We start from the raw sequence: 15,541 nt of genomic DNA on the forward strand, positions 1-15,541 counted from the left end.
TAAATCAATCTTGTTGGAACAGTTGATTTTTATAAAAGGTGGAATACAACTTGTAATTTATGGCAAATTTTGAATGTTTATAAAATTATCTTAAATTTAGACCAATTGGATTTTTTGTCTTCAACATAATTTGATGAGCTTGCTCCATGTGCTTTAATTTTAATCTGTTGTAGTTTTCATCAGGGCATTGTGGTAGTTGGTGTATTCCTTTTAATTTAAAACACTCTTCAATTTTGTCTTGTTTGTGTTCTAGACAATGTCTTGCCAATGGTTTATCTTCATCTTTATGAAAAATGTCAAACCTATGCCCTGTCATACGGATTCTTAAATGGTTCGATGTTTGGCCAATATATTGTTTGGAGCAAAACTTTATTATATTATTAATTTGGTATATTACATTTTTTGAATTACAGTCAATTTTGCCAATTATAGGATAGGTCATTCCGGTACTACTGCTATTGAATTCTCTTGAAGAACTCATAATTTTACATGTTCCACATCGTGATTTTTTACACGGATCACATCCATTTCTTGTATAGTTGATAGATTTTGGAACTAGTGTGCTTGTTTTTCAAATTTGGAGTCTTCTAAAAATTACTCGAGGTGCTTTTGAAATAAAATTTGAAGTGTCAGGGGAACTTTGAAGAATATTAAATCCAATTTTTATAATAGAATTAATTTTGTGTAGACCAGGGAAGAATTGAGTAATAAATTTAGGTTCTTTTGAATAATTATATGAATTGTTTTGACATTTCGGTTTATTAATTTGATTTTTGACAATTTTTTCGGGGTAATCCAAATCTTTGAAGGTTTTACTCAATTATTCAATGTAGTTTAAGAAATCAGATTGGCTGCTGCATAGTTTCTTTGCTCTTACTGACAAACTTTTTGGAATGGATTTTTTGACGTACATTGGGTGACAGCTGGAGAAATGTAGGTAATTCATAGTGTTAGTCTCTTTTATGTGTAATTTAGTTTGGAGAAATCCAGATTCAATAAAAACATCTAAATCTAGAAACGTGACTTTAGATTTAGAATATATCCATGAAAATTTTAAAGAAGAGAAAACTTGAAGATCATTAAGAAATTGTATTAATGAATCGTCTCCATGATCCCAGATGAAAAAATATCATCTATATAACGTAGCCATTTCAAAGGTACCAAGCGTTTTGTATCTAACAATTCTTTTTCAAATAAGCCCATAAATAGACTTGCGTAAGATGGGGCCATTCTAGTTCCCATTGCAGTACCAGAAGTTTGTATATAATTTTGGTTATTGAATTTGACATTGTTCATAGTAAGTATCATTCTGATTAACGTGATAATAAATTGTGTTGTAGGTTTAGTATTATTTGGTCGTGAATTTAAAAAATATTCTGCTGCTTTTACTCCCTCTTCATGTGGGATGTTAGTGTAAAGGGAATTGACATCCACTGTTACTAAAATAGAGTCATCAGGTAATGGTTGGTTGATAGAGGAAATTTGATCGATGAAACGCAATGAATTTTTTACATATGATGGAAGAGATTTTACATGTGGTTGCAACTGATCATCAATAAAAGAGGATAGCCTTTCAGTCGGTGACTCGACTGTTTTATTTAAAACTTCCTGAAGACGGGGGTATTAAATCCCCCGAAATTTAGAAGTGAAAAATAATTTTTGTTTTCTTCTATTCAACACAGTGATTAGTATATATATAATCATTTTATATTCTCATTACAATAAAATTGCTATGTATGCTGAAAAGTAGTTTTAGGATTCAATGGAATCTTATTTCCTTTTCCCATAGACATTCGGCGAACCTCATTTCCTGGGTTTGTTCTGATAACGACAAGTAGTTTCTTTATTTCTTTTTCTCAATTGAATAAAGTAATCCTTACTGTTATTTCAGTTGTATTGGCTTCGGTAATTTTTAGCACGATAAATCAATCAGTAATGTGCGGAAGAAATAACTATTTGCCAGATATTCATACATTCACTAATAAACCCATTTTATGCCATCTTATACAGTGTCATTTGTATTTTTAAAATAGCCGGTAACATATGCAAAGCTCTAATGCAAGAAATTAAAATTATAATTATGTGTATGGTTATTTCTTAAGAATATTTGTATATAGGGAATATTAAAAATTCAAAGGAATGCTATCACAAATTTATTTTGTATGTTTTACTTTAGTTACCAAACAACAAATAATACATTAAAACTTACTTTGAAAACAAAATGATCACAAATAAGAATTATATAAACAGTCTGAAGTATACAAAATTAACTGTAGTGTTTGTGAAACCTATTATATTAGACAATCTGTCAGAAATTGTAATACAAGGTTTAAAGAACATATACAAACTTTGAAAACAAATAAAATAAACAATAAAATTAAATTTCGCTGAACACTTCTTAGAAACGGAATAAATAACTACACAAATATTGAAAATAATATGGAAATTTTAGTTATCTAAAGGAAAGGAGAAAAATTAAACAAAATAGAAGGATTAAAAATCATCTAAATTATAATAAAGATCCTTATAAAAAATAAGACAAACGCAATTTTTGAAAATATAAAGATATTAAATACAGAATATTAATCAAAATTAAAACTGTCGCATAAATTTATCATCCGTTTAAATGGTATTATGTAGTTGTTTTATAAGTCAATGTACACTAAAGATGGCTCAATTCCTAAACACGTGTATGGCAAATAATATTTTTAAGGCTTTTAGTTGACTTTTTATTGTTATTAAAATATGTAATAGTATATGTGTGACTTTGTTTATCTGACCAAAATCAATTCATTGAACTTGATGAAAAAAGGACTAGTACTTCAACTAAATAATGATGAGGGTAATTATAGTCACTTTTTCAAATGAGTTAAACGATGCCGCATACAATTGTTGTATATTTTAAAGAATAATCATACTTTTCAAGATGTGGATGTGCTTCGAAATCTCTAACAGTATCTGAATTTGTATTGGATAACAAACATATCACAAAACGCGCGATATGTAAATGAACACACAAACTGGAATAGGAGGGGAAATGGTTCCTTTTGTTTTAATCACTCTCTCAGGACCTGTTCTAATAGTGCTAGGTCTAAATAATATATTTGGAGCAATAAGCAACACATTTTGAGCCAACCGAATGTGTACCTTTTGCAAGATAAAATAAAAATCATTCATTTATTACCCTAGAGGATGATTTTAAAGGTCAATGTTACTGTATAGGAGAAATCGTTTCGAAATAATTTCGAGATAGCATTTATTTTTTTTACTTTTCACCTGCTGGAAAATTTTCACACTGAAAATATAAGGAATGGATTGGAAAACCTACAATGGTAATGTGGAATAGATTGAGTTTGGATTTAGATGAAATGATACGGGGATCGAATTTTTTCATCACAATACATACTTACGTGATATTAATTAAAGAATCCCCTCCCCCACCAAAAAAACACCTATAAGCCTAAATATTTATTATGATATTGTCAGTCAACGAGACAAAAAGACTGAAATTCGTCATTTTCAAACAGTCTTTATCTGGTTGGTTGCCAATGAGTTACATTTATTTACTTATTTGCGTGTCCAATGGCTGGTTTCAATGTCTGGAGATACAAAACAACTTATGAAAAATATATTTATTTATACTTTTAACCCTATACATACTAATCAATTCGAATCCCAACAAAACCGATTCGGGTGATGAGACATTTCTTTTCTACTGGAAATTATCACTTTCAACAGGAACATTGTTGTATGCAGAAACAATGGAAATTGGCTCTTTGATTTTGGACTATCGTATTATAGGTTTATTGTGCGAAACTGCACATATTCGCTATTAAAACGCTACAGAAACGTTTCTCCACTTCCGGTCAAGAAAAAACTTATGAAATGATATAGTTTAGAGAGGTTCCACCGTATGAGCAAGATGATGATTTGAGTGCAGTTGAGTGATGTCAGATAGTTTATGTAACGTACGGCTCCAGTCCCTCAGACCCATTTCACTATCATATGTTACACACGCTTACCTCCATACAGCTTACTCTTTGTGTTGGTCTGGGATCCTAAACAATGGCTGTTATTATTCAATCTACAAATAAACTAGCGGTAAATTTTCTGCTATTTTTTTTCGAAGAGACCTTTCAGACGTATTGATCAAACAAAATAAAGCTAGTAGCAGACTAAAGGCTATTTTTCAGCTGTTTGTATAGACGTAAAAGAATTTTTATAAAACTATTTTGAAAATTGAATAAGAATATAGTCCCAATTATAATAAATTACTGGTTTATGCAATGTTTGATAAATTTACTAAATTAGTGTAATGATTTGAATGGAATATTATATGAGGTTTACGATAAGCGGAAAGCGGATGTAGGAACATACAGTAACTGCCATGTGTCAAACCACAAACGCTGCAATGCAATTGTAATCCCATATTGGAAACCGATACAGTGATATTGATCCAAATCGATATTCCAATAATTGGAGATTGCTTTGTATTGAAATAATTGATAGAAAGGATATTAAAGCAATACCATCCTTACTATTCTTAATTTTAAAAACAATTTACTCTAAAGAGTAACAATATTTTAATAAACTTCTTGTGTCGGAAAAAAATCGTGTGTTTAATTTTGTAATGGAAAACAGCAGAATATTTAAAAATATTGTAAAAAAATCGTCGAAACGAGTAAATGACGACGGTCGCTCTTTATATTTTAAAATATAAATTGACAGAATTCTTTTTACAACACTTAAAGATCAGATAAACAAATTACACAGGATTAGAAGCCGAATATTATCATATATATAAATCATTGCGAATTATGATAACTGCCAGTGGCGTAACTAGGACTTGGCTTTGGTGGAGAATAAATCTGATTGAAGATCACGCCGTACTGGGAGGTATGGAATAAATATGAATATATTTCAATTATAATACCTAATTAAGAGTAAAAACATTGAATTGCTTCATTTAAAATAAGTTGAATTCCTATCATACGAATATTATATAGTTTTTGAGGTCTTGGGAGGGATTCTGTCCCCCTCATCAACCCACCATTATTTTCGACACTGTCCGCTCCAGAATGCTAAGGTAAAAAGTCTGGGGTGTACCAATACAAAACAAACTCAGGTGGACCACAATAGCCACCAAAGCTTTAGTTGCAACGTAGTTTCAAGTATACTAATATCAGTGAATAAGAAATGGCTTGTCTGTATCCACTGCGGACAGAGCCGTTGATGCGCATGCGCTGACACACGACAGCTCTCTCGCCCGCTGCAGTTGATAGTACAACTCTGTAATGGCGGACAGCTAAGAGATGTTCCAAAAACAGTGAATCAGTGTAAAGGACATCAAATGGTCAACTAAAGGCCGATAGTAAGTCTAGTAGCGCGTAGTATTACCTCCACTTCCCCTAGATCTACCCCTACCGGGCACTCGCAGTAATGTTTACATTCCAATTCAGTTTCAGTAGTTGACCTACTCGGTCCTTGTAGTGTGCGTAAGCGTTAATAAACATTGTGGTTCAAGATCTGAGAAAAGTTAAAACTAATAAATATAGAGTACATTACAAACAGACAATACATGTTTGTCACATTACCGCTGTTGGCCCTCTAGGATGTACAAAATAAAAATGATTAACAGCCGAAAATGTGTCATAATTCCAGGAGACAATAATAGCAAAGAACAAACATAAGTTGCAACTGAAACAATAATAAAACATTATTAAAAATATATCATTCCAACATAAATAGAAATCATATTAGAACACATTATGAATGTCATTTATATTTTTATAAAATATCATCACAGTAATATCATTTTCCTGCTATTACAGCTACGCATTGTGGAAGAAAGTAAGAACAGGGTACTATCTACAGTACTCTACTTAAATAAGCAACCTTACCCAGGCATCTTTTGCCTCATTAGAATCATTCAACAAGGATTGTCTCCACCTCTACAGTACATATAAATAAGATTTTTATTTTTGTATATGTATATGATTGGAGATGAATGTCAGAATTGCCTATTAGGAGAAATTTTAACTATTGTGTTAATACACACGATACGTAAATCGTCATATTATTCTTCAGAAATACTGGTTTTGGTGCCGCATAAAAAAACTGTACTGACTTTCTGAACATTCATAAGACGTAGAGCGTCTCGTATCCTCTGCAAATCATAGGCCTACTAATTCTACAACGTACACAGGAACCTTCCTGACTTTCTGAACGTCCATAATATGTAGAGCGCCATATCCTCTATATACCATATGCCTACTGGTTTTACAGCGTGTGAAAGAACCGCACTGAACGTCCATAATATGTAGAGCGCCATATCATATGCCTACTGGTTTTACAGCGTGTGAAAGAACCGCACTGAACGTCCATAATATGTAGAGCACCATATCCTCTATATACCATATGCCTACTGGTTTTACAGCGTGTGAAAGAACCGCACTGAACGTCCATAATATGTAGAGCACCATATCCTCTATATACCATATGCCTACTGGTTTTACAGCGTGTGAAAGAACCGCACTGAACGTTCATAATATGCAGATCGTCATGTCTTTTGCAAAACAAAGACGTACTCGTTTTACAACGTGTGCAGAATCTTCCTAAACGGTCATAATACTTAGAGCGTAATATCCTCTGCAGACCACAGATCTATTGGTGCTACAGCATTACAGGAACCCCACTGACTTCCTGAACGGTTACAATACATAAAACGTTATATCAATTTCAGACTATAGAACTACTGATTCTACAGGTTTTGGATCGTGTATAGGAACCCCACTGACTTTCTGAATGTTGGTAATACGTTGGATGCCACCGCAACCGTGTCCTACACAATTTAACAATATTTAATGTGACCAATATATGTTCCTATTTTTTAAAGGAGTACATACGCTGAGTTTCGACTCGACATACACGTGATAGCTGTGAATATTAAGAACTCTTCCAGATTTATAAGTATTTTATATCATACAGAGTCCTGATAACTGCACTTGCAATACCTACCTGTACCAACTTTTAGGAATTTCATAAGAAGAGTACTAAGACGTACCACTAATACATTTATTTTTGGAAATTATTCAATATTTCAAATATCAAATATTTTTGGCAATGAAGTCATTCATGGAAAGGTGATGAACACAGAAGGAGCAAAGACATTGATTGTCATCCACGTCTGGTGTGCGTATATGAGTGTGAGAATGAACTATTAACAAACAGAGAATGTATATAGTTTCGAATGGATATATTATTGATTATTTCTGTTATCAATTGGCGTTATTTAGTATGTTTTGTTACCTAATATACTTACAAGTTTATAGCTACAATAAAGTTTTAGGTTCACGCAGTCATAAAAAAAATTGTGGGTCTGTTGGAACAAAAATAAAACTGCCATATGCACTTTGTCTACTACCTCTGCAGATCCAAGCAAGGTAATGTGATTTTCTACAATTTTACCCACAGGTTACACTTCGGTTGACTAAGTTAGTGAAAGGTCAAAACGCAATTTCAATTTATATTGATTGTATTGTTTATGTGTGCAATGTTTGCTCCTCGAATGAAAAGCTTTATATCCTATTAACGTGTTTATAAACGTTATACATTGATGTGTTTAATAATTTAAACTAGTCATAATAACTTAACTATACAATTCAATTTTACCATCTCAAAAAACTGTGATTCTTTACATTATCAAAAGGTCTGTAAGAAACTCCAAAAGCCAAATTTCCCTAATCTAATTTAAATGTCTTGATATTACGAGATGGGAAATTAAATAAAATTGGCTCGTACATGGACATTTTTATTGTTACTAATCTCAATTAAAAACATGAATTTACTCATGGCGAGATCTGAAAAATGATTTGTCACAGCTTGAAAACCCTTTTATTTCGCCGTTTTAGGGGATAAAGATAGGATTTTAAGGACAAAAATCTTATTACATAGTGCTCCTGACATTCTTGTTTTTGTATCACCAATAATCATAGAAATACGTTGCGTTCAACATTTTTCATTGATGCTAAATTGCCATCATTGAGTGACTGTAAGCAAAATACAAACATTTAGGTCGATTTTAATCCAAAGTACCATATTAACATATTATAAAATATTTCATATTCAATTTAAACATTTAGCTTGAAGAGTTTTATACTGATTGGGAGAGGCATATATAGAGTATTCCTCGTAATTCTAAACTTTTTAAAAATCTAAATTCTAAGATATAATACGTCACTGCATATAGTGTACCAAGGGTCGATTTTTAGGCGATAAACACAAAATGTAGGGACGGGCGTTGAGTGGCGTGCATGATGGGCCGTAAACCGTAGATACCGCCACCAAAGAGGGCTGTAAACTCTTATGTAGCAGCCGCTGACTATTACGACTTATTGACGATTCATAAATTGTTTTCTCAACCTTAGCCTATTCATTTGCTTTATTAGAAACTCCTTTTGCATGTCGGTATATGAGTCTAATAACAAAGTTGACAAAAAATCAGTAGGAAACCCCATATTCCAAACGGGTTTTTCTTAATTTCCTCATATTAAGACAAATTTTTAAATTAAACTCTCAATGTAAATTTTTAATTAGGCTCAAGTTCACCCTCCTCTTATTGCAGCGTCTTGCATCTGACGTTGTTACAAGCTTGACACCTTTAATCGAGTCATTTTCGTCTCAAGAGATCCAAACTACGATGAAAAAGCTCAAAATGAACTCGTTACGTTGTTTCGACATCGGAGACACTTAGTCCACAATACAGTGTAATAAAAGTGAAGATGTATTCTAATTGGCTCATCGTTCACACAATTGAATGCAATAAGATGTGATAGACATGATCTCTAAGCACGGTGTAGCAATCGAGCTTTCTACTCGGTTTCTACTCCGAATTTCAGGGAGGAAATTCGGAATTAATCAGGAAGGAAGTGTTTAAACACATTATAACAAATGTAAGACGTAATGAAGGTTCATTTATTTTATAGCCAATGGAATTATCATGGTCTAACGCCGTCATTACAGCAGCTCAGTAAACACGAAGAGGGTGAGGGGGTGAGGAGGGGTTATATAGGCCGCCCTAGTAACGATATGTACAGTACTCAACCTAAATACACAACCTTAGCCCTTACACCAGCTGTCTTATTAGCATTATTTAACCAAAATTACGTCTCCTTAAAATCACACGGAGATAACAGTTTTGCCTTTTTGTAACCTCCGCTGAATGTTGGAATTTCAGGTATTTTGTATGAGATTAGTAACTCAAATCGTATACAATAAACTGTCTGAAGTTTCAGAATATAATATAATTGTTTAATTTTAATAACAAAGTTAGTAAATTACAAGTATGGATTATTTAATTATTTATTACCTGCAAAAGAAAAGGGATTTTTACATCGATTTTCAGATGGTGAAAATGTACAAGATTTACTTCACCACATACTGATGTGCTCAATTACAAAACCACAAAAATGTTTTGTTGTTTGAGATAAATTTTTATCAGAAATATCTCAAGAATCTTTTTAATTGTTTCCTTATTTAATTTATATAATGTATTGAAAATATTAAACTTTAAGAACGTATATTTATTGAAAAAAAAAACATCAAACTAAGAAGCATTAGATTTATGTTGCTTTTAACTTACGGTAGTAAAAATAAATATTGGCAAACCAATACATGAACAAAATGCCTTCAAATTAATCTTCCGTGCCTCACTTATGCGTGACGCTTATAATAAATCATTACTTGCAAATCTTTTATAAACTAGCAGGCGAACTTTGCAATGCTACATATGCTACATTTAAGTGAGTACATTGATACTCGGTTAACCTAAAGAGTTAGGTGTGAGTCTTCTATCGTAAAGTAAGAGCCGATTTAGGGAAGGTTGAAACAACAAAGAATAGGCAACATAAAACACTTAGTAAAATATTAATTACCCTTTGATTGTTACAGAACTATGGTACATTTAATCTAAAATACAAGCGTGATCATAAGTCCGGGATTCCCCATCTTGATCAAACTCTTATTGACTGATCTGTAGCGAAACCTGATATAGGTGTTACTTCACATTTGTGCCAATTTCATATTAGTCTCATGTAAAGGTATACACAAGGGGTTACTTTATTCATTTGTTGTCTCTATTAACCGATGACTAGGTCAAGGCTGAAGTAGTTTATGAAGCGGTAATAACAACCTAATATTGCTGCATAAGAGTTTACAGCCCTCTTTGGTGGCGGTACCTACGGTTTACGGCCGAACCTGCACGCCACTCAACGCCCGCCCCTACATTTTGTGTTTATAACCTCAAAATCGATCCGTCGAAACATGTCGAACAATATATTATGTGACGTAATAGTTGTATTCGTACGTCTTTCTCTATACATCCGAAAATTTGGAAATGTAGTGTGTATATTCAATATAATAATTTATTAATAAAAAAATTTAGAACAGTGAAAATGCCACATAATAATCATATTCATTAACCAAGTTGGGAGTTTTGAGATGAATATGATATTTGTATGTATACGCCTTATATACGTCTTTCTCTATCAATATGAAACCTTGAAAACGTAAAGTGTAAATTAAATATTTAATACGCTTTACATTCTTTAATTGTAAAATGCAATAAAAACGTAATGCATAATTGATTTGACTGGTCGAATCAAACTAATTTGATTGTTATATGAAGAAAAGAAAGTGATTAAATAATGATTATTTGTTAATGTTATTTCATTGTTTAAAAACAAAATAAAATAATTAGTGCCGTTGGCAATACCGATGGCCAACAGGTTTAAATCTGGACTTTGGATCTGATTTATAGATAGAGCAGGTTTAGGCGCGTTTTTATCAGTAACATCAACCTTGTACTTCATCGACTCTCCCCTTGTTCTGGTTGATATGGTCCTAACACATACCAGTGACCCATGAGGACGTAAAATAAAGATCCGGCTCTCCATCTTTTATAACAAAACAATAAAACAAAAAGATAATCCAGAATGGAAGCTATTTGTCGTAATATGTCAACAATTCCGACTTAAATGTAGGAGTCCCTGGTATCGTAACATTTAGCACTGTTAGTATTTCAATGATACTATAATATTTCTCCATAATTTTTAAGACAAAAATTACTTTTATTAGAACGATTTGCAGATTAATCTCGAAAGATGCTTAACAAATGTAATACATTAAAAAGCTGCCCTTTAGAAAGTTAATTTACGGAAACCTATTAACGTTATAGCTGTTCAAAAATAAGTGTACATCTAAAATATTCAATTATTAGTTTACTAATACTTTAACACGAAAGATCTTAGTTATTTTGGCTTGTTATTAAAAATAAAGTTGGTAAAAAACAAAATTACGAAAAATTAGTAAAAGTAGAAATATTTCAACGGAGGAAAACATTAAATTGTGACTTTTTGTAACGTCGGTTTTGGTATCTTCTCCCTGACGACAAAATAGAGAGGTTTTGAAAAATATTAAACCCTTTCAAAACTAAGAAAATTTCAGATAACACTTGCGTATGTACAATATCATTCCTGGACATTCTTTTTATGTAGAATAAACTAAGGGAACTGGGATTGTCCTATTCCTGCAATGTTAAATTTAACAAACTTTATGTACCTCTATCTCAATAACCATAAAAGATAAAGCACTAACTTTTGTTTTATTTTTAAGATGAAACTTTTCTTTACATTTTTAGCAGAGGGGTTATAGAAATTCCACCAGGTAAAGGTTTTGGTAATTTACAAAAATATATATAACATTTTGTTATTTTTTCCTCATATGATCAGATATAATTTTTTTTTCAAGCAGTATTTCAAAACTTTGTCTGTTCAAAATGTAAGGCATATTACGTGGAATAAAACAAAAAAAGATCATGCTTATATCTTTTATAGTTTTTGAGATAAAGGTACATATGTAAAAAAAACACAAATGTTCGGGAATCGCGAGTAAAACATGTATTGCTATAACACAGAGGATTATGTTTACTTTAATACATCCCTGCACCATATGAAGGCTGATTTGGGTCTTCCTGCTCCTCAAACTGGTCCTCCAACTTCCTTTTAGCCAACTGCTGCGTCTTACGGCACTTTTTTCTAATTTCTTCTACAGCTTTCTCTGCTTCTTCGATTCTCGTTTAGTCGATGGATTTCAAGGTTTTTATGCAATTAATGCCCGGTGTGATTCCTAATTTGCCTAGTATTTTACATTTAGTAATGTTTCCATTGTTAAAAGTAGCTATACCCTCATAAACACCAAACTCAAGTGTAGAAATCATCACAAAATTAGACTTTGGAATTCTATTCCAGATCACACTGTTGAGCGACTCACAAGGATTTTGGGTGCCACCATGCAGACACTTTTGTAAGAGCACAGGAGAAGATAAATCTTTGAAGATGGGTTTAATTTTGTTTATTACCTAATTCTAAATGTTTATTTAGAAATAGGTAGACCTACTATAATAAAGTACAATAACAATGTAGTGTTGAAGTAACTTCTCAGTACTCGCGCGGCGCAGGTTTACGAGCCAGAAAAGCGTGCACAGCATTACAAAAATGCACATAATTATTTTATTATTGCTCAGAAGTTTGTTCTAATGGTTTCAAATTAAAGAGGACAAAACATAGATTTAAAAAATGTAAAAAACAAAAAAATCTGTATTTTTGATTAAATGGACCATCCCAGTTCCCTGTTTAATACAATATAGTATGCCGTAATATATCCAATAATGGCAACGATATTCGCATTTGTCTGTATATCTATTAAATAATTGTTGTGCAGTATAGATGCCAACATCCAATATTTGCTTCAATAATACAAGCGTATCTGGAAAAAATGAACGTAACAATTTTTAAGACAGAAAATATTCAGCTCTAAAGCTCTGCAGTAAACCTATTGTTTTTCTTTCTAAATTCAACTTTTTCGTTGAGACTAAAATGTTTTTATGGATATTAGTGAAAAAATACGTGTAATAAATATAATGTCTCGGTGAAAAACTATGAGGAGAAATCCGGAGAATATTATGGAGATTAAAAGTCAAAGAGAAGACAGTTAGGGAATGATCGATCTTCCTCACTCCATTATATTTTGAGAATTACATCAATCACTTTTTAAACTGCGCGATCCAAACGGCACAGGCTGACATTTACTGGATATTCTATGTGTGCTTAGTCCCTACACATGAAACATTCATAATTATTATCTAGATAGAAATATAGGAAAACTAGCTGCAGTTTAGAAATAATCTTAATAGGAAAATGTTACATTAAACTAATTGCAATAAAACCAATAATTGTAATTTAAACATTTGACGTCTTAAACAGATTATGTCAGGAATCTATCGTTGATTGATAATTATAACGGTAAAGCAATCATTTTTACTAAAGGGGTGTACTGACAAATTTTGTGCGTGCGCGCGCGCGCGCGCGCGTGTGTGTGTGTGTGTGTGTGTGTGTGTGTGTGTGTGTGTGTGTGAGTGTGTGTGTGTGTGTGTGTCCCCAGGAACAAGAGATGAAGCCTGGGAGCCTCAGGCAGCAATGTCAAAGCACCTCATTACAGTAAGCTTCTATAAAATTAGCATAACTATTATCATATTATATCTACACTTATTTTTAAAAAAACTATATTCAGTACTTTTTTATTAGTTTTTATTCAATAAACAATCCGTTAATCGACAGCTGTAAAAAATTTACAATATAAATATTACATGTAAAAGAAAAAATTGATAATTAAAAATAAAAATACTCATATTTGTTCTTTATTAATTAATTATTTGTTTATTCACAAGCATTCATATATTTATTTACGTTAAATATTAATAAACATTTTAAGGACTCTTATATAATATTGATTTTATAAGCCGGACAAGCCAAATACTATATTAAGAGTGTTAGTCGGTACTTTATTTCTACATACACAAGAATTAGTTCGATGAAGGTGCATGGATTTTTATTTATGGGATTTGACTGAGCGTAATTTATTTATATCGCTCAGCGGGCTGGTAGATTTTCTATTCCGACTTCTAGAGGCTGTAAAATGTCTCTTGTGTCTGACTGCCTGTATGTTCGCGGGGTATCTCGAGAATGAAATGAGGTATAGACTTGAGCGAAGCCTGTTACGCGACGCGTGGAACAGACATGTTAATTAAAAGAATATCAATTTTTAATGACAGTGAAATAAGTAATGATTTAAGTATTCAAAATCAAATGTAGAATGGCAATGTGCAGTAACGTAAGATTTCGTTTAAATATTTCTCCGTGAACTCAACAGGGGTAAATGTTACATGTAATGCGCTAAGCGTACAGCCTCGCTCTTGTGTGCTCCAAATAATGTATGAACTCAGCAATACATTTCTTTGTGGATTCTTTGTTACTTTATGTGTAGCTGTTATTGCACTGTGTTGATTTATTGATAGACGATTCTATTTTTGAAATTTGTGCTGAGTAAATTGATAATGTGGACCTGTCAATTTAGTTTCAAATGTTGTAAGGATAGTTCCATTATCAATTGGATCAGATGTGCGGCTTGTAGATAGAAGAAATTTAGCTGAAACTCTTGAAGTTGGAATATTAATTTCATTGAATACAAAAACAAAAAATTAAGAGCGTTTGTATATAATATAGGTCCTAATCTTAAGCTGAATGAATATTATGATGTTAAAAAAATGTATTGATTACGGTAAACCTTCATATTTATTTGTTATATTTTATTAATACAGTCAAACTGGCGGTCATTTTGTCCACCGATGGCAGGGCACTTTTTAGAGTTTTGTATCCGTACTTCAAACGTTTAGTAGAAAAATACATTTGAAATATAATATGTGAGAGAGAGAGAGAGAGAGAGAGAGAGAGAGAGAGAGAGAGAGAGAGAGAGAGAGAGAGAGAGAGAGAGAGAGAGAGAGAGAGAGAGAGAGAGAGAGAGGCAAAGTTATTTTTACAGGCAAAGTTAGGGCCGCATGGCCCTTTCTTACACTTCACCTGCGACAACCAACTCTGCGAGAGAGAAAGAGATAGACACAAGTAATTAAGTATTTGTTATAATGTACTAAAATAAAAATTGTTACGAGAAATAAGTCGTATTCATGGAATAAATTCGTCGACGGAATCGTTTGCCTTTGAAAGTAACGAGGCGGCCACAAACAGGCCTAATTTAATTCCACTCTTCTCCTTCCACAGAGCCTTTTAGGTAACTACTGTTTTCATAAAAGCCAGTCCGGCATACTTATGTTGGTTAAAATGTTTCACATACAATATATTGTGACAATATATAACTAAAACAGTGGTAGGACAGAAGTCGTCAAAGAATAACAACAATATTGCACACGATAGCCCATATGCCACACTTTGGACTTTATGTATAGTAAAGTTTAATTAAAAGGGAGCGTTATTAAGCTATGGACAATAATTTTAACTGTCGCCATCGTTAACGCCATATTAGTGTTACTCGTTATTGTATCTGGTATTTACTTATTTTCGATATAAAAATGTAAATACATTTACTCAAAAGACGAACAATCGAGTTTAAAAAGAATGTAGCTTAAATAATA

Source organism: Homalodisca vitripennis, chromosome 1, assembly GCF_021130785.1.
Source record: "Homalodisca vitripennis isolate AUS2020 chromosome 1, UT_GWSS_2.1, whole genome shotgun sequence".
Classification (NCBI taxonomy): Eukaryota; Metazoa; Arthropoda; class Insecta; order Hemiptera; family Cicadellidae; genus Homalodisca; species Homalodisca vitripennis.